The 27,947-nt window shown below is 48.0% G+C and overlaps 1 protein-coding gene and 1 long non-coding RNA gene across 3 annotated transcripts in view; one reads left to right on the top strand and one right to left on the bottom strand.

Moving 5' to 3' along the window:
- The window catches only part of NFAM1 (NFAT activating protein with ITAM motif 1), a 58,357-nt gene extending 40,985 nt beyond the window's left edge, over positions 1-17,372 (bottom strand). The window contains exon 1 of the mRNA XM_066361279.1: positions 17,354-17,372. The gene's annotated coding sequence lies outside the window, so the exon portion shown is untranslated. The remainder of the gene's footprint in view (positions 1-17,353) is intronic.
- Positions 17,373-18,951: 1,579 nt separating this feature from the next.
- LOC136389457 (uncharacterized) lies at positions 18,952-27,618 on the top strand. Of its 2 annotated transcripts, XR_010748307.1 has the most exons (3): positions 18,952-19,386; positions 24,501-24,728; positions 27,218-27,618. It is a non-coding gene; the product is annotated as an uncharacterized lncRNA (long non-coding RNA). The 2 variants fall into 2 exon arrangements; XR_010748308.1 differs by lacking the exon at positions 24,501-24,728.
- Positions 27,619-27,947: the final 329 nt, after the last annotated feature.

The raw sequence follows: 27,947 nt of genomic DNA on the forward strand, positions 1-27,947 counted from the left end.
TGCCCTCCCCTCTCCTCTCTGCCCAGCAGGCTCTTTCTCCTCTGCCCTGTGGCTGGGCTGGCTCTCTAAGGCCCTGTGAAGGCCTGAGGTTCACAGACAGCAAAGAACCCGGATCAACACCTCTGCTTTCTACAGGAGTCCAGAAGTCCCTCCAATGACCTACAAGGAACTTTGGGCCACTTGTTTCTTCATTCAACAAACCCCTCCAGGGAACTGCTTGGGGCCAGGCCCTGCCCTGGTCACTCTCCATCAAGAGCAGATCTTGATACCCACCCAGTGGGAATCCAGCAGGAAGGAGACTCAAGCCCAGAGCAGGCTTCCTGCCACGGAAGCCCAGGCCCCAGCTTTCACAAAGGCTGGGCGAGAAGCTTCCAGGAGTAGAGGAGGGAGGGCAGGCAGGAGGGGCTGGGGCCCCAGGTTCAGGCTGAGCAGCCAAGGCAGGAGAGGGACCCAGGAGAGCTGGCTGGGAAGGCCTCCTCCTCCCCATCCTCTGAAGAAACTACCTTCTCTCTCCAGTGTCAACAGTCAGATGAATAAAACCATTTATTTTTCTGTTAAAAAGTACTGGTATTGCAATTAGTATCGATTTCTATTGGTTTCAGTTCATGTGTACAGATTTTCAAGCCCACTCTGAATGTAGTAGCGTTCTGGCTGGTCCTGGGAATCCTGACACAGTTTACAATAAGGTCTCTGAGGGGAAAAACTTCCTCCGGAAGACAGCTCGTTTGGAACTGTAGAGACTTCTGCATTCATTGGAGTGAAACCTTTCTCTACAAAAACCCTCAACACTAGACAGATGCTGCAGTCTTTTTGTGTGTGTGTGTGTGTGTGTGACAGAGACAGAGAGAGAGACAGAGAGAGGGACAGATAGGGACGGACAGACAGACAGGAAAGGAGAGAGATGAGAAGGCTCAATCCTTCATTGCAGCTCCTTAGTTGTTCATTGATTGCTTTCTCATATGTGCCTTGAGCAGGGGGCTACAGCAGACAGAGTGACCCCTAGCTCAAGCCAGTGACCTTGGGCTCAAGCCAGCAACCTTGGGGTCATATCTATGATCCCACGCTCAAGCCAGCAACCCCGTGCTCAAGCTGGTGACCTCAGGGCTTTGAACCTGGGTCCTCTGTGTCCCAGTCCAACGTTCTATCTACTGCTCCACTGCCTGGTCAGGCTATGGTCTTTTTAAGACAAGCTGATGAACAAGAACCACAATCTGTGATTGTCGGACAGAAAAAGGAAGGGACAAAGTCAGCTGAGTCGTGACCTTTGGATTGCCTAACTGTGGTAGTTCCCTAGGTTACAGCAGAGTAGCAGGCCCAGGGCCCTAAGATTTCACTCACCTAGAGGCTTCCCTGCCCCCCACCCGGGAAATTCCCCACCCCCACTAAGGATCAAAGGAAAATTTTTGCAAGAGTTTTTCTTTTTTTTTTTTTCTTTTTTAAATAAATTTTTATTAATGGTAATGGGATGACATTAATAAATCAGGGTACATATATTCAAAGAAAACATGTCTAGGTTATTTTGTCATTAAATTATGTTGCATACCCCTCGCCCAAAGTCAGATTGTCCTTCGCCACCCTCTATCTAGTTCTCTGTGCCCCTCCCCCTCCCCCTAACTCTCCCCCTGTCCTCCCTCCCCCCACCCCTGGTAACCACCACACTCTTGTCCATGTCTCTTAGTCTCATTTTTATGTTCCACCAATGTATGGAATCATGTAGTTCTTGTTTTTTTCTGATTTACTTATTTCACTCCTTATAATGTTATCAAGATCCCACCATTTTGCTGTAAATGAATAGACACTTCTCCCAGGAAGAGATACAAATGGCCAACAGATATATGAAAAAATGCTCAGCTTCATTAGTTATTAGGGAAATGCAAATCAAAACTACAATGAGATACCACCTCACCCCTGTTAGATTAGCTATGATCAACAAGACGGGTAATAGCAAATGTTGGAGAGGCTGTGGAGAAAAAGGAACCCTCATTCACTGTTGGTGGGACTGTAAAGTAGTACAACCATTATGGAAGAAAGTATGGTGGTTCCTCAAAAAACTGAAAATAGAACTACCTTATGACCCAGCAATCCCTCTACTGGGTATATACCCCAAAACCTCAGAAACATTGATACGTGAAGACACATGTAGCCCCATGTTCATTGCAGCACTGTTCACAGTGGCCAAGACATGGAAACAACCAAAAAGCCCTTCAATAGAAGACTGGATAAAGAAGATGTGGCACATATACACTATGGAATACTACTCAGCCATAAGAAACGATGACATCAGATCATTTATTGCAAGAGTTTTTCATCTGACTCGAGTGAAAGGATTCACAAGCAGTGGTGCCTGCACGGCAGAGAGCCTGTGCCTGAGTCACCCCTCCCTGTGCCCTGCCGTCCCGTCAGCCATGACTTCTCCTTTCTTTCCTCCTTTCTTTCCTCCACAAGTCTGACTGCTGGTCTTTGTGTCAGCACCACTGGAAGATGACGTGCACACGGGAGGTGGCCGTCCCCAGGCTGTCTGCTTGCTGGATGCCCTGATCTCAGAGTAGGCAGGAGGCCCTTTGTCCGCTGGCCTAGCGCCTGGACCTCACTTCTCCACAGCCTTCCTGCCTCCTTGACAGGACCACCCCTGGGTGTCAAACAGCCCACTGCTGGGCCTGGCCAGTGTCTGGGTTGGGGGTGGGGGGATCGGTGACCCCAGAAGGGAATGAAAACTCTCCTCTGCCAGGTGTTGGGCTGCGTCCATGCTCTGAGCCACCCTGCCAGGCAGGTGCACACATTTTACAGACGAGGAAACCATGGCTCAGAGAAGGAAATTCACTTTTCTAAGCCATCGGGGACAGAGCTGGGGTTTGAATCCTGTCTGCCTGCTCATGAGCACTGCCCTGGGATAATCTTAGAGGTGTCTGCACTCCCTGGCTAGACTGTGAGCTCTTGTCAGCCACGTCACCTTGTTCCCCAACCTCTCCCCTGCTCCACCTTCAGCAGCCCTTGCTGCCCAGGTGACACCACCTTCATCTCTGCAGGTGTATCTCTTGAGTGAAAGGACAAATAGGAAACTAGCAGAGGAGTCCCTGTGTGGAGCCCTTTCCCTTTATACAGAGGTGGAAAGGGCCCCCCAGGGAATTCTAATCAAATCAATAATAGATAAATATGACTTCAGTTACAAACTTGTAGAAAGTGGATGTCAGAATCTGAAAACATAGAATTTGACTCTACCAGGAAAGAGCTGGCTAACATGAACAATTATCAATAGGCTTCTCAGTCTCAGAACAGAGAGTTCTCCCTTCAGCTCAATTCTGCAGGTGATTTAGGGGCACCCACCCCTGGGACAGGGTTCTGTGCCAGATGCTGAGAACACAGGAAAGTCAGACACCAGCTGACTCTGCCCTTCCTTTCCCCTTGGGCAAGGTCCCGGACTCCCCTGTCACAGGCCTCACTCCCAGGGACACAGGTACAGAAGCCAAAGAGGACAGGAGAAGACTATTAACAGTCCAGGGGTACAGTTGTGGATCAGCTGAGGCAGTACTGTGGGTCAGGTGGGCAGGGTAAGAACAGGAAGCTTTGGCTGCTTGGCTGAGGGGGAGTAAGAGTGGGAAACAAGCTCAGTGGGCTTCCTGGGTCACTGTCCCTCCCCAGAGGGTCTGCAGGTGGCTTGGGGTTCTTGTCCCCTCCCCCTCTCCTCTCCTTTCCCTTTCCTCCTTTCTGCTCATGTCCCACAAGTGACCAGTCTCTCATGCTCACTGAGAAGCTCCTGACCTGGGTGAAGACAGAGTTTGGGGCCCCAGCTTCCCCATCTCCAGGCCAAGACATCCCTGGTCCTGTTCATTTTTCTCAACCTGGCTTTCAGGCCACTCCTCATGGAGGGCTCCTCCCACTACAGCTCCCTAGTGCCCATGGGACATGCCCCTGCCCCCATTTTGGACACAGGCCTCCAGGAGAGTCACCTACCTCCTTTTGGATCCCCTATTTCCTCTGAGTTGGGGATGGGCCCAACCAGCTGATTGTGGACCCTCTGCTGCACCCCCTCTATGCCTCAGAAGACTTTCCTTCCCCTGAGGACATGGGAGCTGTTGACCACCTGGGTCCTTTTGGCTTCCCACTGGACGCAAAGGGACTGTTTTGGAAGACATGTTCCCTGTCCCTTCTACCCCACTATTATTCTAACCCCTTGCATCATTAGCTGAGACTGTCCACTGATCCTTTCAACTTAGAAAAAGGCTTTCTCAGGCTCTCAGAGAGGAGGCTCAGCGGGTAGGCCAGGACAACGCTCCTGCACGTAGCACGGCCCAGGGAGGAACTGAAACCATCTAAGTGGAGCGTATATCAGCGAAAGATCAAGGAAGGGGCAATAAACTGCATCTGGGAAGGACCCAGGAGGCTGCAGGCCCTTTACACACGTGATCTTACAGCACCCATGGGAATGCAATTCCCAGTTTGAACCCATGCTGAGAGGTCAGCCACCAAGCCCCTCTTCTCTTTTTTTATTTTATTTTATTTTTTTATTCATTTTAGAGAGGAGAGGGAGAGACAGAGAGAGAGGAGAGACAGAGAGAGAGAAGGGGGGAGGAGCTGGAAGCATCAACTCCCATATGTGCCTTGACCAGGCAAGCCCAGGGTTTTGAACCGGCGACCTCAGCATTTCCAGGTCGACGCTTTATCCACTGCGCCACCACAGGTCAGGCCCCCTCTTCTCTATAAACTTCCCGTTTATAATATGGAGGAAGTTGGGGTCTGAAGCTTCCACAATTTCGAAGGGCCTCTCATTGAAAAAAATAATAACTCACAATCACAAAGCCAAGATTAGGTATGACAGTGAATATCAACTCCCCCTGCTAAAGAGAACACAAGTTAAAAAGTCTCTACCAAATTCTGACAAATATGGTAAATATCAGCTCAGGAAAGTGACAAGGTATTTTGTATTAATTGCCCAACCAACCACCTCTACAACACATGCCCTGTGCTTTGGTACACTCTCATCACACCTTTGTCCCACAAAGATGCTGTGTTCCATATTCTATAGAGAAAAGACAAACTTGGACCAAGTCCCTGGCCAGGTAACTCAGTTGGTTAGAGCATCATCCCGATACGCCAAGGTTGTGGGTTCTATACTTGGTCAGAGCACATACAAGATTCAACCAATGAATGCATAAATAAGTGGAAAAACAAATTGATGTTTCTCTCTCTCTCTCCCCCCCCTCCCCCTTTCCTCACTTTCTTTAAAATCAACTGAAAACAAAACAAAACAAAACAAAATTTGAACCAAGTTTCCTTCATAGATGAGTGGTAAGAATACAGGGTATGTCAAATTTTCCAATGCAGGGACCAACTTTAAAAGCTCCTTTCATGCCCTGGCCAGATAGCTTGGTTGGTTGGAGCACTGTCCCAATGTGCCAGGGTTGTGGGTTAGATCTCTGGTCAGGTACATGCAGGAACAGATCAATGTTTCTGTGTGTGTGTGTATATGTGTGTGTGTGTTTGTGTGTGTGTCTCCCTTCCTCTTTCTCTAAAATCAACCAATAAATTTAAAAAAATAAATAAATGTTCTTTGCATGGTTGACACCTGTTACACAGTGTAGCCTGGATGCCCTCACTGCACGCATTAGGAGGTCTGCGTCATCCTTGTTAATGCCAATATTTCCCTCAAGTCAGCAAGACATTTCACTCTTTCTCCATCATGCTCACTGGACTCACTCTTCTCCACTCATGCCTTCTGGGAACGCCCCCGCTGATGAATGAAGACGGGCATCAGGGTGGTAAGAGATGTAACTAAGGTTAAACTCTCAGAGAGGAGGCTCAGAGGGTACGCCCCCGCTGATGAATGAAGACGTTTGTCTCACACTTGCAAACTTCTCAGAAACGCGTGACTGTGGGAACACATTACAATTACATACAGATATTCAGTGGCAAGAACAGAGTTTGTTCTGACTGAATGGCACTGAGTTAGCAGGCATGCCCAGGCAGATGGGGCCATGGTCCTTTCAGAGAAAGTGCCCCAAAGAGGATGCAGGGGCCAAAGTCCTTCTTGGTTTTTTATTTTGCTCAGAAGGCCCAGTCTTCAAAACAAGCCTTCCAGGTAGGGTGGCCTGTGCCTTAGAGGAACCTGAGTCTGGACTTGGAGGTAGGAGATCTGGGTTCAAGGCCCAGCCCTGCCACTTCCTATCTGTGGGGTGTGGACAAGTCGTGAGGACCTCTGAGCCTCACATTTATTATTGGTGAGGGGAAAGAGGTTCATATTTTCCTGCCTCAAAAGATAGATGGAGGCCCTGGTCAATTACCTCAGTCAGTTGGTTGAGTGTTGTCCCAAAACTACAAGGTTGCAGGTTCAATCCCTGGTCAGTGCACACACGGGAAGCACCCAACAAATGCACGACTGAGTGGAACAATAAATGAATGCTTCCCTTCCCCCTCCCGTCTCTCTCCCTTCCTCTCTCTGTCTCAATCAATCAATAAATAAAAAAATTAAGTGCTGGTCGATAGTTCTCAGTTGATTGGACCATTGTGCCAGAGCACAAAGGTTGCCGGTTCAATTCCCAGGTCAGGGCACATACAGGAACAGCTCCATGTTCTTGTCTCTCTCCCTGCCTCTCTCTTTCTCAAAAAAAGAAAAATGGAGAGAAAAGACCACTAGGAGTGGAAAAGTGCCTGTGAACTGAGGAAGGACATGGCTGTGTGCAAGGCTATCCTCCCTAGTAACCGCCACCTTCTGTCTGGGTGGTGCCATTTACGGTTCTGCTGGAGTGGCCCCAGGAGCCCAGTTTTGGGAGCTAATCTATCTCCCCAAGTGTGAAGAAGCAGCACTTTTTCTGAATCAGGCATTTGAGCCAAATTCTAAACTGATAAAGCAGCAGGCCAGCCCCCAGAACTCTGTTGCCCTGGCCTGCACCTGTCCCTGCACACCCTGGGCCCTCTGCCCACCAGCCCATGCCACATCAACAGCCAGGCTCAAAGAAGGAGAGACAGGGAGCCCTCTTTTCATTTTTCCTTTCAGGCTTGATGGATGATGGAAGACTCCGCCTCCAGCTGTCAGAACTCCAGCCCGCACTTTGCCTCCAACTCCATCATGCTGGACCCGCTCCCCTTCATGCTGGCATCAAACGCCTGTTTGATCTGCTTTTCATCCATTTTCCCATCCATTTTCTGCAAATGTGGCGATTTAGGGATGTTCTGACTCCTGCAAGACTATATGTGTCACACCCTGGCAATGTATCAATGTGGACCCCGACATGACACTGGGCGGACGCTCTGCTCTCAGCTGGCCCCTTTATTCCCCCATGCTCCTCCCTCCCAGCCCCAATGGCTCCTGGCTCTCTCCCTTTGCCAGAGCCTGGGTGAAGGACAAAAGATAGGCTGACTGCTCTTGGGGAACCTGTCCACACTGGGTGGGGATCCGTGCCCCTGGAGGTCAGGTGGGAAGGGCAAGGGGAGGTGAGGAGGGGTCAGGGAATAAGGTAGCATCTCTGTCCTGGATCCCATGGCCCCTCTGCTCAGCCTTCCTGACACTAAAGGGGATTGACTGAGCGCTGGTTAAGTGTTCTGCATCCCACATAATAAGTACGCTTTCTCATTTGGTAGCAAATCACAGATTCACAAGCATTTTTTCAACCATTTTTCCCCTTGAGCACAGAACCCTGTGGGGTTGGAAGCTCCCCATGTTTACAGAGAAGGGAGCTGGGACTGAGCTCTGATGTCACACTGCCCCCAGTATCAGGGGGACTCAGGTAGTTAGCTTTTTCTTTATAGATCTTTTTTTTTTTTCCTTCTGTATTTTTCTGAAGCCGGAAACAGGGAGAGACAGTCAGACAGACTCCCGCATGCGCCCGACCAGGATCCACCCGGCACGCTCACCAGGGGGCCACGCTCTGCCCACCAGGGGGCGATGCTCTGCCCCTCCGGGGCATCGCTCTGTCGCGACCAGAGCCACTCTAGCGCCTGGGGCAGAGGCCGAGGAGCCATCCCCAGCGCCCCGGCCAGTGGAGCCTCGGCTGCTGTGGGAGGGGAAGAGAGAGACAGAGAGGAAGGAGATGGGGAGGGGTGGAGAAGCAGATGGACTCTAAGAAGCTGTGCCAAGTTCACAAGTTACTGACAAAGGGTGGGCATAGGTCGGTCAAGTAACAGGAAAGGCAGAGGCCATGAAATGGAGACCTGCAGGTGTCAGGGGCAAGGAGCCAGGTGGCAGGAGTGGACCCTGGACCAGGGCTCAGAAGGAAGTCCTGAAACTCCAAGGGTGAGGAAGGAGGCAGAACAGAGCTGGACAGAAGTCACCCAATGAGGGATACTGGGGGCAGTGTGAGATCAGAGCTCAGCAAATGCAATCATCAAAGATCTATAAAGAGGTCCTGGCCGGTTGGCTCAGTGGTAGAGCGTCGGCCTGGCGTGCAGAAGTCCCGGGTTCGATTCCCGGCCAGGGCACACAGGAGAAGCGCCCATCTGCTTCTCCACCCCTCCCCCTCTCCTTCCTCTCTGTCTCTCTCTTCCCCTCCCGCAGCAGCCGAGGCTCCACTGGAGCAAAGATGGCCGGGGCGCTGGGGATGGCTCCTCGGCCTCTGCCCCAGGCACTAGAGTGGCTCTGGTCGAGACAGAGCGACGCCCCAGAGGGGCAGAGCATCGCCCCCTGGTGGGCAGAGCGTGGCCCCCTGGTGAGTGTGCCGGGTGGATCCTGGTCGGGCGCATGCGGGAGTCTGTCTGACTGTCTCTCCCCGTTTCCGGCTTCAGAAAAATACAGAAGGAAAAAAAAAAAAAAAAGATCTATAAAGAAAAAGCTAACTACCTGCACCTTCCCACCCCAACCCTTCCCCCAAAGGAGTCTGCACCCTCAAGCTCACGTGCACCCTTCCTCCCTCTTCTGACCCTGCAAACATACAAAGCATAGAGCCTTCCTGACCCGTGGTGGTGCAGCGAGTGGGTAAAGCGTCGACCTGGAATACTGAGGTCGCCTGTTCAAATCCCCGGGCTTGCCTGATCAAGGCACATATAAGAGTTGATGCTTTCTGCTCCTCCCCCTTCTCTCTCTCTGTCTATGCCTGTCTCTCTCTCTCTCTCCTTTCTCTAAAATGAATAAATAAAATCTAAAATAATAATAATAAATTAAGCCTGACATGTGGTGGAGCAATGGGTAAAGTGTCGACCTGCAATGCTGAAGTCATCAGTTCGAAACTCTGAGCTTGCCTGGTCAAGGCACATATGGGAGTTGATGGTTCCTGTTCCTACCCCCCTTCTCTTTCTCTATCTCTCCTCACTACAATAAAGGAAAGAAAGAAGGAGAGAAAGAAAAGAAAGAAAGAAAGAAAGAAAGAAAGAAAGAAAGAAAGAAAGAAAGAGGAAGAAAAATCGGTCCTGTCGTGGCACAATGGATAAAGCATCAACCTGGAAAGCTGAGGTTGCCAGTTCAAAACCCTGGGCTTGCCCAGTCAAGGTACATATAGGAGTTGATGCTTCCTGCTCCTCCCCCTTTGTGTATGCCTTCTCTCTCTCTCTTCTCTCAAATGAATAAATAAAATCCTTAGAAAAACAAACAAAGGCCTTGGCTGGTTGGCTCAGTGGTAGAGCGTCGGACTGGCGTGTGGGAGTCCCGGGTTTGATTCCTGGCCAGGGCACACAGGAGGGGTGCCCATCTGCCTCTCCACCCCTCCCCCCTCTCCTTCTTCTTTATCTCTCTCTTCCCCTCCCGCAGCCAAGGCTCCATTAGAGCAGGTTGGCCTGGACGCTGAGGATGGCTCTATGGCCTCTGCCTCAGGTGCTAGAATGGCCCTGGTTGCAACAGAGCAACACCCCAGATGGGCAGAGCATTGCCCCCTTGTGGGCATGCCGGGTGGATCCCAGTCGGGCGCATGCAGGAGTCTGTCTGACTGCCTCCCCGTTTCCAACTTAAGAAAAATACAAAAAACAAAAACAAACAAACAAAAAAACACAAAGCATAGAGCTTCCCTGGGAATCTGGGCTTGTTTGTTCTTCCTGCAATCAGGTATCCTTATCCTTTCTACTTGAATGCATCTTGCTTGGGCTGGTGGGCAGGCTCATGTGGGCAGCTCCAGCCTGCACCTGGCCCCTGGCTGGTCAGCTAAATCAGGACAGGACCAGGCAAGGCTGCAGGAGAGCAAAGATCTGCAGTGGAGAAGGAAAAGGGGCTGCTATGGGCGAGGAGGCAGAGCGCAGGGAGCTGGAAGAAGCCAAAGGGAGGAGCTGGGCTCCGGACAGCCTTGTCCAACTACAGGACCTCAGGAGGACAGGAGTTCCCACAAGAACATCAAAGCTGTTCTTGGGGGTGGGCAGCTGGGGGCAGCGGAGGGCATTGGGGGCAGGGGAGGATGCTGGACTGACCCAAACTAGAAGTACCCTATAAGAGGGTAAATTGTCAGGGGCTTTTCTAATCCATAATCACCTCCCTCACGTTTCTTCTTGTCAGCTTGTTTAATCCGGGACAGCACAGGGGAAACTGCTAGAAGCAGGAAGGACAGAGAAGTAGCAGGGTTTACTAGGAAGAGTGAATTTGTGATTCTCTGCTGCTAAGTGGCACCTCTAGCTCACCTCCCCGGCACCCTCCCCCAAAGTGACAGAGGAGAGAGGGCAGAGCCCTGCTGGGGGACTAGGGTTGACAGCAGAGGACAGAGAAGCCTACAGGGCCACCAGTGAGCACCAGGGCTCCAGCTTGCCTCTGCCCCATCGAAGAAGTCTTACTGAATGTAGTGGGTTTTATCATGTTCCCAAAAAGGTATGTTCAAGGACTGACCTCCTGTTCCTGTGAACGTGACCGTTTTTAGGAAAGGGGTCTTTGCAGATATAATTAGTTCCTTTCACCTCGAGATCAAATCATCTTGGATTTAGGATGGGCCCTAAATCCAGTGGCTGGTGCCCTTGTTAGAAGAGGAGGGGACATACTGAGACACAGGCAGGAAGGCCATGTGAAGATGGAGACAGAGCTGGAGTGATGTAGTTATAAGCCAAGGCCTGCCCAGGGCCACCAGAAGCTAGAGGGAAGGTTCCTTCCCTGGAACCCTCAGCAGGACCAGCCTGCTGACATCTTGGTTTTGGACTGCTAACCTCCAGAACAGTGAGAGGATAAATGTCGGTTATTTTAAGACACCAGTTTGTGGTACTCAGTTATATCAACCTTAGGAAACTAATACACTGAATAAAGAAAGCAAGCAAGGCTCACTTTCAAAGACGGTGACTCTCCTTAAGAGGAGGCAAGCAAGCAACTTTAACCCCTTCGAAGCCATGGTTGGAGCACACCCTTTTACAACAAGGAGCTATAGGAGGAAAGTAAAGAAACCTTTTATTTATTGTAAAGCCACATAACCATGTGAAGAGTCTAGAGAACAGAAAAGAGCAAGATACCCTTTGAACTCTGCAGATGAGGTTTGAATCCCTACTCTGTCATCTTCCTTTGACTTGGATGTAATTCACTTCGCTGGACTCAGATTATTCACTTATAGAGTGGGGATAATAATCCTGCTCTCTTGACATTGTTGGGACTAAATGAAAAAACACACGAGGTTCCAGCAGGTGCTGGCTACTCACTACGTCTCAGTAAGGTGCTCACTGAATAGCAGTTCTTTCCTTCTCTGATAAAAATTTAAAATTAAAATAATCATAATAATTTTTTAAAACCTACAAAATGATGACGTTCAATTGATTCCCAAATCCCTAAATTTCATCTTCTTTTATTTGGAAACAATGAGGGTTTTTCTTTTTTAACTTAAAAAAAAAATGTATTTAAAGCCTGGCTTGTGGTAGCGCAGTAGATAAAGCATCAACCAGAATGCTGAGGTGGCCAGTTCGAAACCCCAGGCTTGCCCAGTCAAGGCACATACAAGAAGCAAGTTGATGCTTCCCATTCCTCACCCATCCTTTCTCTCTCTTTCTCTCTAAAATCCATAAATAAAACTTTTTTAAAAATTTTTTAATTGCCCTGGTGGGATAGCCCAGTTGGTTAGAGCATTGTCCTGAGTCAGGGATAAATGAATGCATAAATAAGTGGAACACTAATTGGTGTTTTCCTCTCTCTTCTTCTTCCTCTCTCAAAATAAATAAATAAATTTTTAAAAATTTACACACAGTCGGCCCTGGCCAGTTGGCTCAGCGGTAGAGCGTCGGCCTGGCGTGCGGGGGACCCGGGTTCGATTCCCGGCCAGGGCACATAGGAAAAGCGCCCATTTGCTTCTCCACCCCCCCCTCCTTCCTCTCTGTCTCTCTCTTCCCCTCCCGTAGCCAAGGCTCCATTGGAGCAAAGATGGCCCGGGCGCTGGGGATGGCTCCTTGGCCTCTGCCTCAGGCGCTAGAGTGGCTCTGGTTGTGGCAGAGCGATGCCCTGGAGGGACAGAGCATCGCCCCCTGGTGGGCATGCCGGTTGGATCCTGGTCAGGCGCATGCGGGAGTCTGTCTGACTGTCTCTCCCCGTTTCCAGCTTCAGAAAAATACAAAAAAATAAAATAAATAAACATTTACACACAAATTTACTCTTTTTTATATAGTTCTCTGGGGTTTGACAAATGTCCATAGTCATTCAATCACTACCACAGTCAATATAGAGAACACTCCTCTGCCCCCAAACATTCCCTTCTCTGCCCCTTCATGGTCAGTCCTTCCAAAAGCCCTCAGCCACCCCGGCCTGTCCTCCTTTTGCCTTTTCTAGAGTGTCACAGAAGTGGAATAACATAGCAGAACTGATGGGTGCTGCTTCTGAAATTAAGCTATACAGTATAAGTCAGTCGGGCCTGACTAGGTGATGGCACAGTGGATAGAGTGTCAGACTGGGATATGGAGGACCCAGGTTCAAGACCCCGAGATCGCCAGCTTGAGTGCGGGCTCATCTGGTTTGAGCAAGGCTCACCAGCTTGAGCGCAAGGTCACTGGCTCGAGCAAGGGATCACTCGGTCTGCTGTAGCCCCCTAGTCAAGGCACATATGAGAAATCAATCAATGAACAACTAAGGAAGTGCAACGAAGAATTGATGCTTCTCATCTCTCTCCGTTCCTGTCTGTCTGTCCCTATCTGTCCCTCTCTCTGACTCTCCTTGTCTCTGCCACCAAAAAAAAAAAAAAAGACAGTCAGTAGGCACTGGCTTGAGCCCAAGGTCACTGGCTTGAAGCTAAAGGTCATTGCCTTGAGTAAGGGGTCACTGGCTTGGCTCTGCCCCCCATCCCCACCCTGTCAAAACACATATGAGAAGCAATCAACGAATAACTAAAGTAATGCAAATACAATTTGATGCTTCTCATCTCTCTCCGTTCCTGTCTCTCTCTCTCTTTCTTTCTTTTATTTTTCTTCTGTATTTTTCTGAAGTTAGAAGCGGGGAGGCAGTCAGACAGACTCCCGCATGCACCCGACTGGGATCCACCTGGCATGCACACCAGGGGCGATGCTCTGCCCATCTGGGGTATTGCTTCCTTGTGGCCAGAGCCATTCTAGTGCCTGAGGAGAGGCCATGGAGCCATCCTCACCTGGGCCAACTTTGCTCCAATGGAGCCTTGGCTGTGGGAGGGGAAGAGAGAGATAAAGAGGAAGGAGAGGGGAAAGGGTGGAGAAGCAGATGGGCGCTTCTCCTGTGTGCCCTGGCCGGGAATCAAATCCGGGACTTCCACACGCTGGGCTGACGCTCTACTGTCTCTCTTTCTTTCTTAAAAAAATAAAAAAATAAAAACTGGAGTGACTATATTAATATCAGGCCAAGTAGATGTTAGAGCAACAGATATTTACCAGGGATAAAAAAGGTATATAGCCTGAACAGGCGGTGGCGCGGTGGATAGAGCGTCGGACTGAGATGTGGAGGACCCAAGTTCAAGACCCCGAGGTTGCCAGCTTGAGCGCGGGCTCATCTGGTTTGAGCAAAGCTCACCAGCTTAGATCCAAGGTCACTGGCTTGAGCAAGGGGTTACTTGGTCTGCTGTAAAGGCACATATGAGAAATCAATCAATGAACAACTAAGGAAGTGCAACGAAGAATTGATGCTTCTCATCTCTCTCCGTTCCTGTCTGTCTGTCCCTATCTGTCCCTCTCTCTGACTCTCCTTGTCTCTGCCACCAAAAAAAAAAAATGTGCCTGCACGGTCAAGGCACATACGAGAAAGCAATCAATGAACAACTAAGGAGCTGCAACAAAGAATTGATGTTTCTCATCTCTCTCCATTTCTGTCTGTCCCTTTCTCTGACTCTCTCTGTCTCTGCCAAAAAAAAAAAAAAAGAGGTATATAATAATGATAAAGGAGTCAATTCATCAAGAGGACATAACAATCTTAAATGTTTATATACCTAATAATAGACCTTCAAAGTGCTTGAAGCAAAATCTAAGGGATCTGCGAAAAGAAATCAACAAGTTGACAACTTAGTTGAAGATTTGGATACCTGTCTTTCAATAATTGATAGGACAACTGAACAGAAAACCAGTAAGTGTTTAGAAGATTTGAACAATATTATCAACCAACCTGACTCAACTGGCATTTACACAACATTTTACCCAAGAATAGCAGATTACACATCCTTCTCAAGTTCACACAGAACATTTACCAAGATAGATAATAGTCAGGCTAAATCTCAGTCCATTTATTTATTTTTAATTTTTTTTAAAATTTTTATTGAATGTATTGGGATGACATTGGTTAATAAAATTGCATAGATTTCAGGTGTACAATTCTATAATACATCATCTGTATATTGTATTATGCGTTCACCATCCAAAATCACATCTCTTTCTGTCACCATTTATCTCCATTTTTACCCTCTCCTGCAGCCCCCCAGCCCCATTTTCCTCTGGTAGTCACCATACTGCTGTCTGCGCTCAGTGTATTTAAAAGGATTAAAGTCATACAAAGTATGCCCTCTTACCACATGAAATTAAATTACAAATTTATGATGGAGAGACCTCTGAAAATGAACCAAATACTTGGAAACTAAATAACACACTTCTAAATAACCCATTTGCCAAACAAGAAGTCAAAAGGGAAATTTGAAAGGATTTTTTTAAGTGAGAGGAGGGGAGATAGAGAGATAGACTCTTGTACGTACCCCAACTGGATTCCACCCAGCAACCCTTGTCTGGAGCTAATACTCAAATCAACTGAGCTATCTTCAGTGCCTGAGGCCAACACTCAGACCAACCAAGCTATCCTTAGTGCCTGGGACTGATGCTCGAACCAATAGAGCCACTGGCTGCAAGAGGGGAAGGGAGAGAGAAGATGGGGCAGGAGGGGTGGAGAAGCAGATGGTTGCTTTTCTTGTGTGCCCTGACCCAGGATCAAATCCGGGATAGCTGCATACTAGGCTGATGCTCTATCTACTGAGCCAACCAACCAGGGTCTGGCTATAGACTTTTTGTAGATGCTCTTTATGAAGTTGAATAAATTGCTCTCTATTTCCAGTTCGTTGAAAATTTTGGGTTTTTTTTATTTTTTTGGTTTTTGGGTTTTTTTACAGAAACAGAGAAAGAGTCAGAGAGAGGGATAGATAGGGATAGACAGACAGGAATGGAGAAAGATGAGAAGCATCAATCATTAGTTTTTCGTTGCAACACCTTAGTTGCTCATTGATTGCTTTCTCATATGGGCCTTGACTGTGTGACTACAGCAGACCAAGTAACCCCTTGCTCGAGCCAGTGACCTTGGGTCCAAGCTGGTGAGCTTTGCTCAAACCAGATGAGTCCATGCTCAAGCTGGTGACCTCGGAGTCTTAAACCTGGGTCCTCTGCATTTCAATCTGACACTCTATCCACTGCGTCACCGTCTGGTCAGGTGAGAATTTTTAAGGTTTTAAAATCATGAGTGGGTGCTGGATTTTTTCAAATGTCTTTTCTATATTAATTGATATGACTATATGATTTTTCATCGTTAGCTTGTTGATATAGTGGGTTATATTCATTGATTTTCTGAATATTGAGACAACCTACATATGTAGAATGCATCCTACTTGGTTTTGGTATACAGCATAGGCAAAAGTAGGTTTACAGTTGTTTGTATGGAAAAAGACACACAGGTCATGACTATTATAATAGCTTTATTAACTCAAAAGAAAGTCACAATGGCACAGTGGGACTCACAACTATAAACCTGCTCCCCCCCACTTCTGCATAGTTCTTTTTTTGTATATTGCTGGATTTGCTTTATTAGCATTTGACTAAGGACTTCTCCAAATTCATGAGAAATACTGGTCTGTGGACTTCTTTCTCCCATGCCATCTTTGTCTGGTTTTGATGTCAGGGTAATACTGGCCTCATAAAATGAGTTTAAAAGTATTCTCTCCTCTGTTATTTTCAGGAAAAGATTGTGTAATAGTGGTGTTAATTTTTCATTAAATGTTTGGTAGAATTCTCTATTGAACCTGCCTGGACCTAGAGACTTTTTAAAAATGGGATGTTTTCAATTACGAATTCAATTTCCTTAATGGTTATAGGACTTTTCAGATTATGCACTTCATCTTAGTTGAGTTTGGGTAGTCTGTGGTTTTCAAGAAATTGGTCCATTTCATCAAAATTACTGAGTTATGAATACAAATTGTTCGTAGTCCTCCTTCATGATGCTTTAATGGCTATAGGAACTGTGGTGAGACTCCGTGTTTTATTCCTGATACTGGTGATTTGTATTTTCCCTCTTGTTTTTTACCTTGTCAGACTTTCTAGAGGTTTATATATTTTATTTTATTTTATTTTATTTTTCAAAGAACCGCTTTTCATTTCATTGATTCCTACTGTTTCCCTGTTTTCAAGTTTATTGATTTCTACTCTGTATCCTTTCTTTCCTGCGGTTGCTTTCTTTCCTTCTGGTTTATTTTGTTCTTTTTCCAGATTCTTGTAGGAATTTAAGTTCCTGGTTTCAGACTTTCCTCTTTTCAAATGTAATCACTTCGTGCTAAATACTTTCCTTTCACGTCCCTGTACCTGCATCCCACAAATTCCTATACATTTCCATCTTTAGTTCTATGTAGAGGGTTATTCATTTTTTAAAATTATTTTAGTGAGAGGAGGGGAGGCAGAGAGACAGACTCCTGCATGCGCCCTGACCGGGATCTACTCGGCAAGCCCAGTAGGAAGCGATGCTCTGCCCATCTGGGATCCTTGCTCCATTGTTCAGCAACCAAGCCATTGTTTTAGTGCCTGAGGCAGAGGCCAGGAGCCATCCTCAGCACCTGAGGCCAACTCACTGGAACCAATTGAGCCATGGCTACAGGAGAGGAAAAGAGAGAGAAGGGGAAGGGGAGGAGTGGAGAAGTAGATGGTCGCTTCTCCTGTGTGCCCTGACTGGAAATTGAACCCAGGACACACCAGGCCGATGCTCTACCACTGATCCAACTGGCTAGGGGCGAAGGGTCATTTTTTTAAAAGTGGCAACAAGAGATGTTTGGAGGAGACAAGGACAGCTACCTACCAAGAATCATGCTCCTCCCCTCAACAGCATAGAGGTGTTGCTGGAAAGTTTACAAGTTGTCCTTCACTCTAGGGAGACGATATGAACAGTTCTAGCTGATGAAGGGCCAGGAGAAGTACTGTATGCCACTTCCAAGCCAATATAGTTAAAAAGCAAATATTATTTCTCTGGTCTCTCCCTTTACAGTGCTGGATGAAGCCTTCGGGGGTAGTAGAGCCCAAAGATGGGAAGGGTGTGGGTCCCCGAATCACTGTGTGGAGGAGGAAGTCATGAACCAACCATGGACACATATTGGTCTGTTTTATGGCTAAGACACATGTCTTTTGGGGTAAGCAGCTAGAATTTCCTTTCTGATAACCTCAAAAACCAACATTGAACCTTGAAAGACGCCTTTGAATAACCCATTGAGGCCATGGCATCCACGAACATACCCAAATTTACTGATTTTATCTGGAATTCATTTTTGGGTATGAAAGGCCTTAAGTTTACTGCCTTATTCTACCTACTATAATGGAAACGTTAAAAAAAGCAGAAAGATTTTTGACATGAGACCTGCTCAGGCAATCCCTGTTCACAAGCAGTTGGGGGAGATTCAGAAAACCACAGCCTGACCTGTGGTGGCGCAGTGCATAAAGCATCGACCTGGAACGCTGAGGTCACTGATTCGGAACCCTGGGCTTGCTGGGTCAAGGCACATATGACAAGCAACCAATGAACAGCTAGAGTGAAGCAACTACTTCTCCTCCACCCTTCCTCTCTCTGTAAAATCAATAAATAAAATCTTCAAGGGAAAAAGAAAGCATAACCCTAGAACTATCACCTCCAACAGAGCCGGCCCGGAATTCTGCTCCTCCCGAGACTTCTGCCCCTCCTCTCTTCACATCTGTGGAAGACAAATGTCTGGAGAAATGAGGGTCCCTGTACTGCCTCACTGTCCCAGGTCCTTCGTCCCCGTGATGGGCACATAGATGCCTCGGGGAGGGGTTGATGCTCTTAGTTACTGAACCTGTTCCTGGTTGTTATCTTTCACCGTTGTGTGCCAGGAAGGATGCAGCCCAGAACTGTACACAAAATACCACCCCAAGTACCCGCCATTGTGTTCGCAACGAAAACAACCAACCTGCTCTCGCCCTAGGTCCCTTTCCCTTCATCTGCTGTCTCTGTCTCATTGGCCACCTCTCTTCCAGCAAAAGTAGAAAGTGGATGGCTTTATTTTTAAAAGCTAATAAACATCTTCCCGACCAGCCGCAAGGAGGGTTCGTTCCCCATCTTTTCTCTCTGCGCTGCCTCTCAGATTAAAGCCATTGAGCTTGAGCTCTATTAACTCCTATCTGCTTTACAAGCTCTGATTTATAGAGCAAATTACCTGTGTGGCACTCAAGAAGGAGCTTGTCTGTCAGATGACACTGGAGTCTGATTTCAGTGCCCTGCCCCCACCCCCGCTTATTCATTCATGGCATGGAGGGATCCAGAGGCCAGAGCAATTTCATCAGTGCTTGGACTTCACGTACTGTGAGCCTCCTCTCCCCAGACCATGCCGCTCCCATAAATAGACATCACGTGGCTTCCTTTCATGATAAGGTCAGAAGGAACGAGTGCATAGGGAGAAGCCTAGGAGAGTCAGAGCTCTGAGTTTCAGGGATAAAGCCTGAACAATGCTAGTCCTCTTGCCTGGGGACTAGCTCAGAGAGCAGGGGCAAGGTGGGACAACGGGGTGCGCCTCCCAGGGCGAGGCTTTTGGATGCCCCAGCGTTTCCTGGACTCCAGACAGCAGTCTCTGCCCTCAGACGTCTGTACCACTTGCATGGAAGCTGCAGGCTTTTCTCCCCACCTGCCTCACCCAGCTCTGTGGCCCCCGGCTCATTTTCTGATGAAGTTGTCAGTTTTTATAGTTGATAGGAGAAATAATTCTCCCTTAGCTGTGTGTTAATTGGCCTTTCCCCCTCCTCTTTCATTCAGTTAGTGCATGCCATCCCTCGGTTTTTTCCCACCCTAGGGAAAGGTACCTCAGAAAAGCATTCCAGGAAGACAAGGTAGGTGGATCTTGCAAAATTGCTCATTGGTGATTGCTAAATCAGAGGTTAAGAAAACACTAACGAGGAACGCAGGAGGGGTTCCAGCCACACGGTTTGTAGTTCATGAGCTCCGCTGACTACATGCTTACTGGCTGAGTGCCTACCCTCTGTAGAGGGCACAGATTCCATAGGGAGACCCATGGCACCAGCTGGGTCGAGCTGAAACATTGAGCACCTTTCAAGGTGCCGGGCACCAAGACAGGAACTAGAGAGCAGAAACCAAGACACTGAAAAACTGGTGCCATCGGTTCCATGTGGCCAGAGCCGTGGCAGGTAAGCCAGGATACGGCGGGACTCACAGAGGGTCAGAAAAACTTCCTGGAGAAAGCCAAACTGGAGCTCAACCCCATGGGATCACAAGGGTCAGTGGCAGGAGCGTCCCAGGGGGAGGAGGTGGTCTGTGCAAAGTCAGGGTGCTCAGAACAGAGTGTACATGGGAGGAGCTGCTTGCCGAAGGTTAAGGTCATATGGAGGACCAGGTCACAGCAGGGCTTAAGTACCCAAGCAGGTCTTTTCTACCAAATAATTTTGTGCACTTTAAAAAAATAGCCTTATCAAGATTTAATGTATATACCATAAAGCTCACCTGCTTCAAACGTACAATTCAATTTTTTTTTCATATCTGCAGAGTTGTGCATCATCGTCATAGTCTAATTTTAGAACATTTCATCACCCTACAAAAGAAACCTTCTGAGCAGGGTTTCTGATAGGGGCCTGGCCTGGCCCCTCATCAAGCCCAGAACATAAGCACAACACAGCAGCAACTGTGCCAAGGGTTAAACATTTGTGGCAATGACAGGGTGAAATTTACTCCATTTCTTAGATTCTTCTTTCTTGACAGGAAAAGAACTGGGCTTTGAGCACTTGGGCTATTTTTTTTTTCTGGCTGGCTATTTAGCAGCAGTGCTACAGAGGAATGCAGCTGATTTATAATAAAAATTGACAGGCTATATCCAGAATTCTGAAAGCAAATCCAGAATTCTGAAGTTCCTGCAAAATGGGAACAGCACAGACCACTATCTCCATATCTCATGAAGCAAAAGCCACAGCTTGTCAGAATCAAAAGAAAGAAAGAAAGAAAGAAAGAAAGAAAGAAAGAAAGAAAGAAAGAAAGAAAGAAAGAAAGAAAGAAAGAAAGAAAGAAAGACAAAACAAAAAAAAACACGGGGTGGTGGGGTGGTGGGGGAGGCTCTGTCCTCAGAGGCTTTATAGGGTGACTGAAGTGCAGTCACCATGAACAGGGTTTGTGAGCGGACCTGCCCCCTCTTAGTGCAGGTGGTCCATTCAAACCCAAAGTCCTTAGCAAGGCAAGGACCAGAGAGAATGGGTGAGCCTCTGCCGTGGCCCCAGGGTAGGTGTCTGATTGGGGCATTATGCTATGTTAACTGTATCAGTTAGCTTTCTTTTTTTAATTGTAAGAAACAAAAGCAAATTCAACCAGCTTTTTTTCTTTTTTCTTTTTTTTTAGCGAGAGAGACAGAGACAGGAAGGGAGAAAGATGAGAACCATCAGTTCTTCATGCAGCACCTTAGTTGTTCATTGATTGCTTTCTCATATGTGCTTTGACGGCGAGGGGGTGGCTATAGCTGAGCGAGTGACCCCTTGCTCAAGCAGAGAACTTGAGCTCAAACCAGTGACCTTGGGCTTCAAGCCAGCGACCATGGGGTCATGTCTGTGATCCCATGCTCAAGCCAGCGACCCTGTGCTCAAGCTGATGAGCCGGCACTCAAGCTGAAGGAGCCCACGCTCAAACTGGCTACCACAGGGTTTCGAACCTGGGTCCTCTGAGTCCAATGCTCTATCCACTGCGCCACCACCTGGTCAGGTCAGCTTTCACAATAAAGGGGACTTGGTTATAACAAACTCTTTTCTTTCTTTCTTTTTTTTTTTTTTTTTTTTTTTGTATTTTTCTGAAGCTGGAAACAGGGAGAGACAGTCAGACAGACTCCCGCATGCACCTGACTGGGATCCACCCGGCACGCCCACCAGGGGAGATGCCCTGCCCCTCCGGGGCACTGCTCCGCAGCGACCAGAGCCACTCCAGCGCCCAGGGCAGAGGCCAAGGAGCCATCCCCAGTGCCCGGGTCATCCTCGCTCCAATGGAGCCCTGGCTGCGGGAGGGGAAGAGAGAGACAGAGAGGAAGGAGGGGGGGTGGAGAAGCAAATGGGCGCCTCTCCCATGTGCCCTGGCCAGGAATCGAACCCGGGTCCCCCGCACGCCAGGCTGACGCTCCACCGCTGAGCCAACCGGCCAGGGCCTCTAACAAACTCTTGACTGGGATAAAGTGAAAAAGCTCTTCCTACAAAAATGTAGAAATGCATAGTAAACTATAACTACACTTGAAAATTGTATTGCATGGCTGAGTTCACAAGCAAGAAAGGGACATCCCCAGGGCCCCGAACAAAGAAGGGAATACCAGGATGGGAATCACATGATTTGACCCTATAGCTACCTCAGAGGGTGTACCAGAAGCCTTGGCTCTGGCCTCTAGGTTGAGATGAGATGGGGAGACCAGAGATAAGACCTCTAGTCACAGGAGGTAGAGAGTTGAAGTGGACTCCTTGCAAAGCCAGGCTCCTCTGAAGGCTACTCGGTAGGTGAAAGGGTAGGCTAGGAAACCCATCCCCTGGCCCAGGGGAATAACAAGGGAGCTTGTCCATCATAGCACAGACAAGAGCAATGGTGACTTAAAATAAGGATCTTCTGAAAAATGCAAACTGCATGTCTGCATTTTGAGGTCCAAATTTACATTGCATGCATGGTCTTGGATTCTTACGTCAAGAGGAAAAAATTGGTCCCAGGCTGGTGATAACCCTAAACCACCTGGTAAAAGCAGATGCAAAATGGCCTTAGAAGGACAATCTTAAAATTCAGGTAGCAGGAAATTACAGAGGAATAAACAAAGCTCATCCAAAGATGAGCTCACAATATCAAATCCCAGTACACGTGAAGAAAGAGGTCATCTCGAATAGGGCAGCAAACCACAGCAGAGACAGGAATGTTAGAGCCCTAAGACTCTATCTAAATAAGAATGTTGATAATGATTATATACCAAAAGAAAATTCAAACTCAAGAAAATAACACTACATTATAAAAATAAGAAAAGACAGATTTGAAAAGTATTTACAGATGACATGCGGTGGTGTTGGTGAGATTCACCTCAAAACAATCTCATGGTGGTGAGCTGTGGGAAGGAATATTTCTAAAACAAGATGGACAATGGGTTGATACTTGTTGAAGGTGAATAATAAGTACATAGGGGTTTCTTATTTTCTTGTCTCTAATTTTATATACATTTGAAATTTTTCCCATAATAAAAATTAAAATAAATAAATAAATAGCTCCAAAGAGAACTCTAGAAATAAACAGTGTAAATAATGAAATTTAAAACTCAGGACAAGTTAGCCCTAGCTGGACAGCATTCTTGCAGGGGACAGTAATGGTTCCACTCTAGTTCCCACCTTGGTGATTAGTCATTGGCTGGCGCAGCCCAGGGAGGTGGGAGGTACAGATGTGATTTTGGTGCTAAATTCCCAGTGGTTCTGCAAGTGTCATAGTTGGAAGCTCTTAGCCAACAATCCCTGCAGCCAGTCCCTTTGGAGGGGAACTTGAGTGGCACCTGTCCGTGGCTGCCACATGTACCATCATAGAAAAATATCACAATATACAGCCCTCAGCAATTGATGGAGCAGGCAAAAGTAGGGATAATCTCTTTAAAGTGAATGCTAATAAGAAACTTCCTGTAATGCAATGTTTATTTGCCAGTTGAGTTGAAACACAAATCCTCTCTACAGACTCCTCTATCCAGGTGTAGCAGCAGCAACAGACTAACACGCATATGGAACTTCCTGCAACCATTCCCTGCACCTGCCATGAGCTCTCTTGCCCCCCCCCCACCTTTGTACAGGCTGTTTCTTGAGCTCAAAACACTCCTCCCCTCATGCATCCTGCCACGTTCTGCTAAAATGCAACTCCTCTGACTGTGACTGTCTATGGCATGCCCATTATCCACGCTGCCCTTCTTCCTTTCCAGTAGAACCATAATTTCATTCATGATGATAGTATGCCCCATTTAAAATTACCACAACTGCCTGACCAGGCGGTGGCACAGTGGATAGAGCGTCGGACTGGGATGCGGAATGACCCAGGTTCGAGACCCCGGGGTTGCCAGCTTGAGCGCGGGCTTATCTGGCTTGAGCAAAAAACTCACTAGCGTGGACCCAAGGTCACTGGCTCGAGCGGGGGGTTACTCAGTTTGCTGAAGGCCCGTGGTCATGGCACATATGAGAAAGCAATCAACGAACAACTAAGGTGTCGCAACTAAAAACTGATGATTGATGCTTCTCATCTCTCTTCGTTCCTGTCTGTCTGTCCTTATCTATCCCTCTATCTGACTCTCTCTCTGTCCTTGTAAAAAAAAAAATTTTTTTTTAATTAAAATTACCACAACTACAATACTATACTCCTAACTTCCCCTGCGTCTCAGGGTGGTGTGTAACACAGTTTTGGGCAAAAAGATATAAACAGAAGTTTTCTAGGTTTATTGTTTGAAGATTTGTGTGGGGGGCTATGTGTTTTAATGTTTATTTTATTGATTTTAGAGAGGCAAGGAGAGAGCGGAAGAGAGACAGGAACATCTTTTTCTATATGTGCCCTGACCAGGGATCAAACCAGCAACGTCTGCACTTCAGAACGATGCTTTAACCAACTGAGCTACCCGGCCAGGACTTATTTGAAGATTTTTTATCTATCCATTCATTCATTCCGCCACTACCAGTCTCTCAGCCACCTACCTATGCATCCACCCGTCCATCCATCTGTCAATTCCAACTGTCCACCCACACACCGGCCTGGCTGTTTCTGAGACCCCATAAAGTGCCAGGCACCATATTTAGGTACCTGACATAGAAAATGAGTGATATTTGTCCCCTGTTTTTAAGAATCTACACTCTATTTGGGAAGACAGATAAGTAGATAATCTTAATACATTTGTAGTAAATGCTAGGTCAGAGGTAAAAGAGGCATGCATTTTTAATGTATTAATAATTTTTTCCTCCTCTTATTCAACCAGAGACTTCTGTTTGCCTCTGGGAGGATTGTGATTTTCATAGTAGGAACATAAGAGAAAAAGGACCCTTTACCTTTTAGTGTCAAGACCGACTCTGAATGCACACGAGACGTCTTGAAACAGAGCTTGGTTCAGAGAAGAAAAGGATTTGCTATTTCAAAGGCTCCCCTTTCGGAAATGATAATCAAGTCTGGAGGACTGGGATCATAAGCAGGGTACAGGTCGGAGGATGTGACTTGGGGACATTCCCATCAGGTAGGGAGAGACAGGAGAGCAGATTTGAGGGCACTGTTCCCTCTGCAGGGTCAACACAGCAATGGGAAGACCCCAGATGAGCCTGGCACCAGGACACGGGGCTGCCCAGGCTGGATGGCCACTCAGTGGGCACCAGGACAGGAGGCTTGGAACCACTCAGCCACATGTCTTAGAGGTCGGAGCCAGGACCTCGTCTTGGGAAGGAGTGTAGATGAGCCCTGACAGAGAACCTAAACCTGAACATATGTAAACTGTTACCCTGATGCATCTGAGTTAACGAGGAAGGAGTGTTTGAGGCCTGAAGAAACTGAGTTAGCTTTGTGATTAGCAGGTTCATGTTTTAATTTTTTTTTTCCTTACTGCCCTTATCAGGAGTGGGAACTTGTGAGCAAGACAGAATCAGTTATAGAATATTTTCAGTTATATTTCTGGCCCCTCTGCTTACAGCGTGCAGGTTTTTATCCCACGAGGGAGGCATTCACAAGGTGCTGAGACAGAGGGGCTGTGGGAGGGGTAGGGGGCCAGGTTCACAGTCATGCAACCAGGAGGGTTGCACAGAACCATGCTCAGAAGGGCCCTGTATTTAGGGTTTCAGGCTCTGTGGTCATTGTCTTGAAATCCTTAACAATTTTACCTTTATTTATTTATTTATATTTTACAGAGACAGAGAGAGTCGGAGAGAGGGATAGATAGGGACAGACAGACAGAAACGGAGCGAGATGAGAAGCATCAATCATCAGTTTTTTGTTGCGACACCTTAGTTGTTCATTGATTGCTTTCTTATATGTGCCTTGACCGTGGGCCTTCAGCAGACCGAGTAACCCCCCACTCGAGCCAGCAACCTTGGGTCCAAGCTGGTGAGCTTTTGCTCAACCAGATGAGCCTGCGCTCAAACTGGCGACCTCGGGGTCTCGAACCTGGGTCTTTCTGCATCCCAGTCCGATGCTCTACCCACTGCACCACTGCCTGGTCAGGCCAATTTTACCTTTAAATGTGCATTTTGTAAGTGAAATCTAATGGGATAATGGGCATCTGAGGGCTAGGGACCCCAGCTAACAGGCAGTCCTGCTTCCCACTGCCTCCTGGGACTGACATGTCAGCCATCTGCTCCCAGCCCCCCTCCACACCCCAGCCTGCTGCTGCCCTCTGTCCAGGCTGGTGACGGCATTGTGCTGGTGGCTGGGGGCTATCATGCTCAGCTCCCAGCAGGGGAGGAAAAAAATTTTTGTTAGTATCTTCAGCAGCACTTTTTCCTGCTGTTTGAATAAGAGGCCGGCATTTCATTGCCCACTGGGGTCCACAAGTCGTGCATCTGGCCCTGGCATCAGGGGAGCTTTACCTGGCATCAGGCCTTCTGCTGGGCTGGCCCACCAGGAGGCAGACCTCCAGACAACCAAAATCCAAAAGGCATCCACCCACCCCCCACCTCGTTTCCCTAGGCTTCCTCAGCCTCATAGCCAAAGTGGGGCTACGATGGCGGCACACTAATGCCTTAATTGGGCCCCACTAGCAGTATCTCCAAGGCCCTCTCCACTAAATACTTCAGAGTGTCTGGGGGCGTCTCACTCATGTTCAAGTACAGTTTTCTTAGGCACAGCATGGTTTTTGTCACGCCCCTTCTCTCCTTCCTGGGAGGGCTGCCTCTGAAGCTGTCTGCAGCCCTGAGAGCCTGAGAGCACCTCCCACCACTGCCCACCACTCTGCCTACCACTCACGGCCTGATTCCCACCTCCACCATGTCTGCTCTGCCAGGGACCCCTGGGGTACTGGACTCATGTAATTCTCTCAGCAACCCAACGAAGGATGCCCTAAACCACCAGCATCCACGTGCAAGAACGGAGGTGGAGGCACAGAGGATGTGGGCAGGGTAAAGGGCAGGGTTAGGATTTGAAGCTGGGCAGAAAAAGTGGTGATTTTAACAATAAGACAAAGGATGTCACATGTACCTGAGATGGCTCGCTGGAAACCTGAATGCAGTAGCTTAACGTGGCATTTAACCTGTAAGAGAGGACTCCACCAGCCCAAAAGAAACATTAATGCCATGGTGATAAACACCCAGTTTGGAGAACTTGGGCATCCCCCTTATGATGAAGAAGGACGGGAAGGCATTTGGGACAGAAGAGCATGGGTATCAGATGGCTGGTGGTACAGACACATTTGAAAGCCCACACTGAATGCTCATCTCTATCTTGGGCCCTTAGGGTTTCAATGCAACACAACCCAGGGGAAGAGCCATGTCCCCACAGCATGACACTCCTGGACCCTAACTCTCATCTAACAAGGGCAGTAACAGAAAATAACAATGCTAAATCTGGTGGGTTTCGAAGCCAGGGCTAGATTTTAAATTTTTAATAAAAATACTATGTACAATACTTGGCCATAACTGATTTATTTGAAGGTTACCTAAATTTCTCACGGGGGCACAATTCAAATTTCAAGGTTGATTAATTTCTCCTCTCTCACAGGACTGCAGCCTCAAGGAGCCTTGTCCTTCCCATCTGAGCCCAGCTCCTCTCTGCATTTCTCCTCCAGTGACACCTGAAGCCTTCAGTATTTCTAGCCACCTGTGGTTGTTGATTGTCATAGCTCTTTCTGGGAACAGAAGATCTGTGGCTTTCCCGGCCTGAAGCCCCCCTGCCAGGTGCCACACAGGCTGGGGGTCCATGCTAGTTTCTCCATCTCAGAGCTGCCCTCCCAAGGAACTGGCCACCCACTCTCACACGGAACACAGGTCACACCTTTAGGATAACTGCAAATCTACAACCATGATATTTCAAATATAGCGGTTTCTGGGTACGTGCTTAGAAACACCTTTACTCCGATCTTTGCCAAAGAATCGTAACATTAAAATTCAGCCATTTGCAAATTGGAACTAATTTTTAAGATAACACCCAACGGGCCCTGGCCGGTTGGCTCAGTGGTAGAGTGTCGGCCTGGCGTGCAGAAGTCCCGGGTTCGATTCCCGGCCAGGGCACACAGGAGAGGTGCCCATCTGCTTCTCCACCTCTCCCCCTCTCCTTCCTCTCTGTCTCTCTCTTCCCCTCCCGCAGCGAGGCTCCATTGGAGCAAAGATGGCCTGGGCGCTGGGGATGGCTCCTTGGCCTCTGCCCCAGGCGCTGGAGTGGCTCTGGTCGCGACAGAGCGACGCCCCAGAGGGGCAGAGCATCGCCCCCTGGTGGGCATGCCGGGTGGATC

This window comes from Saccopteryx leptura, chromosome 1, assembly GCF_036850995.1.
Source record: "Saccopteryx leptura isolate mSacLep1 chromosome 1, mSacLep1_pri_phased_curated, whole genome shotgun sequence".
Lineage (NCBI taxonomy): Eukaryota > Metazoa > Chordata > Mammalia > Chiroptera > Emballonuridae > Saccopteryx > Saccopteryx leptura.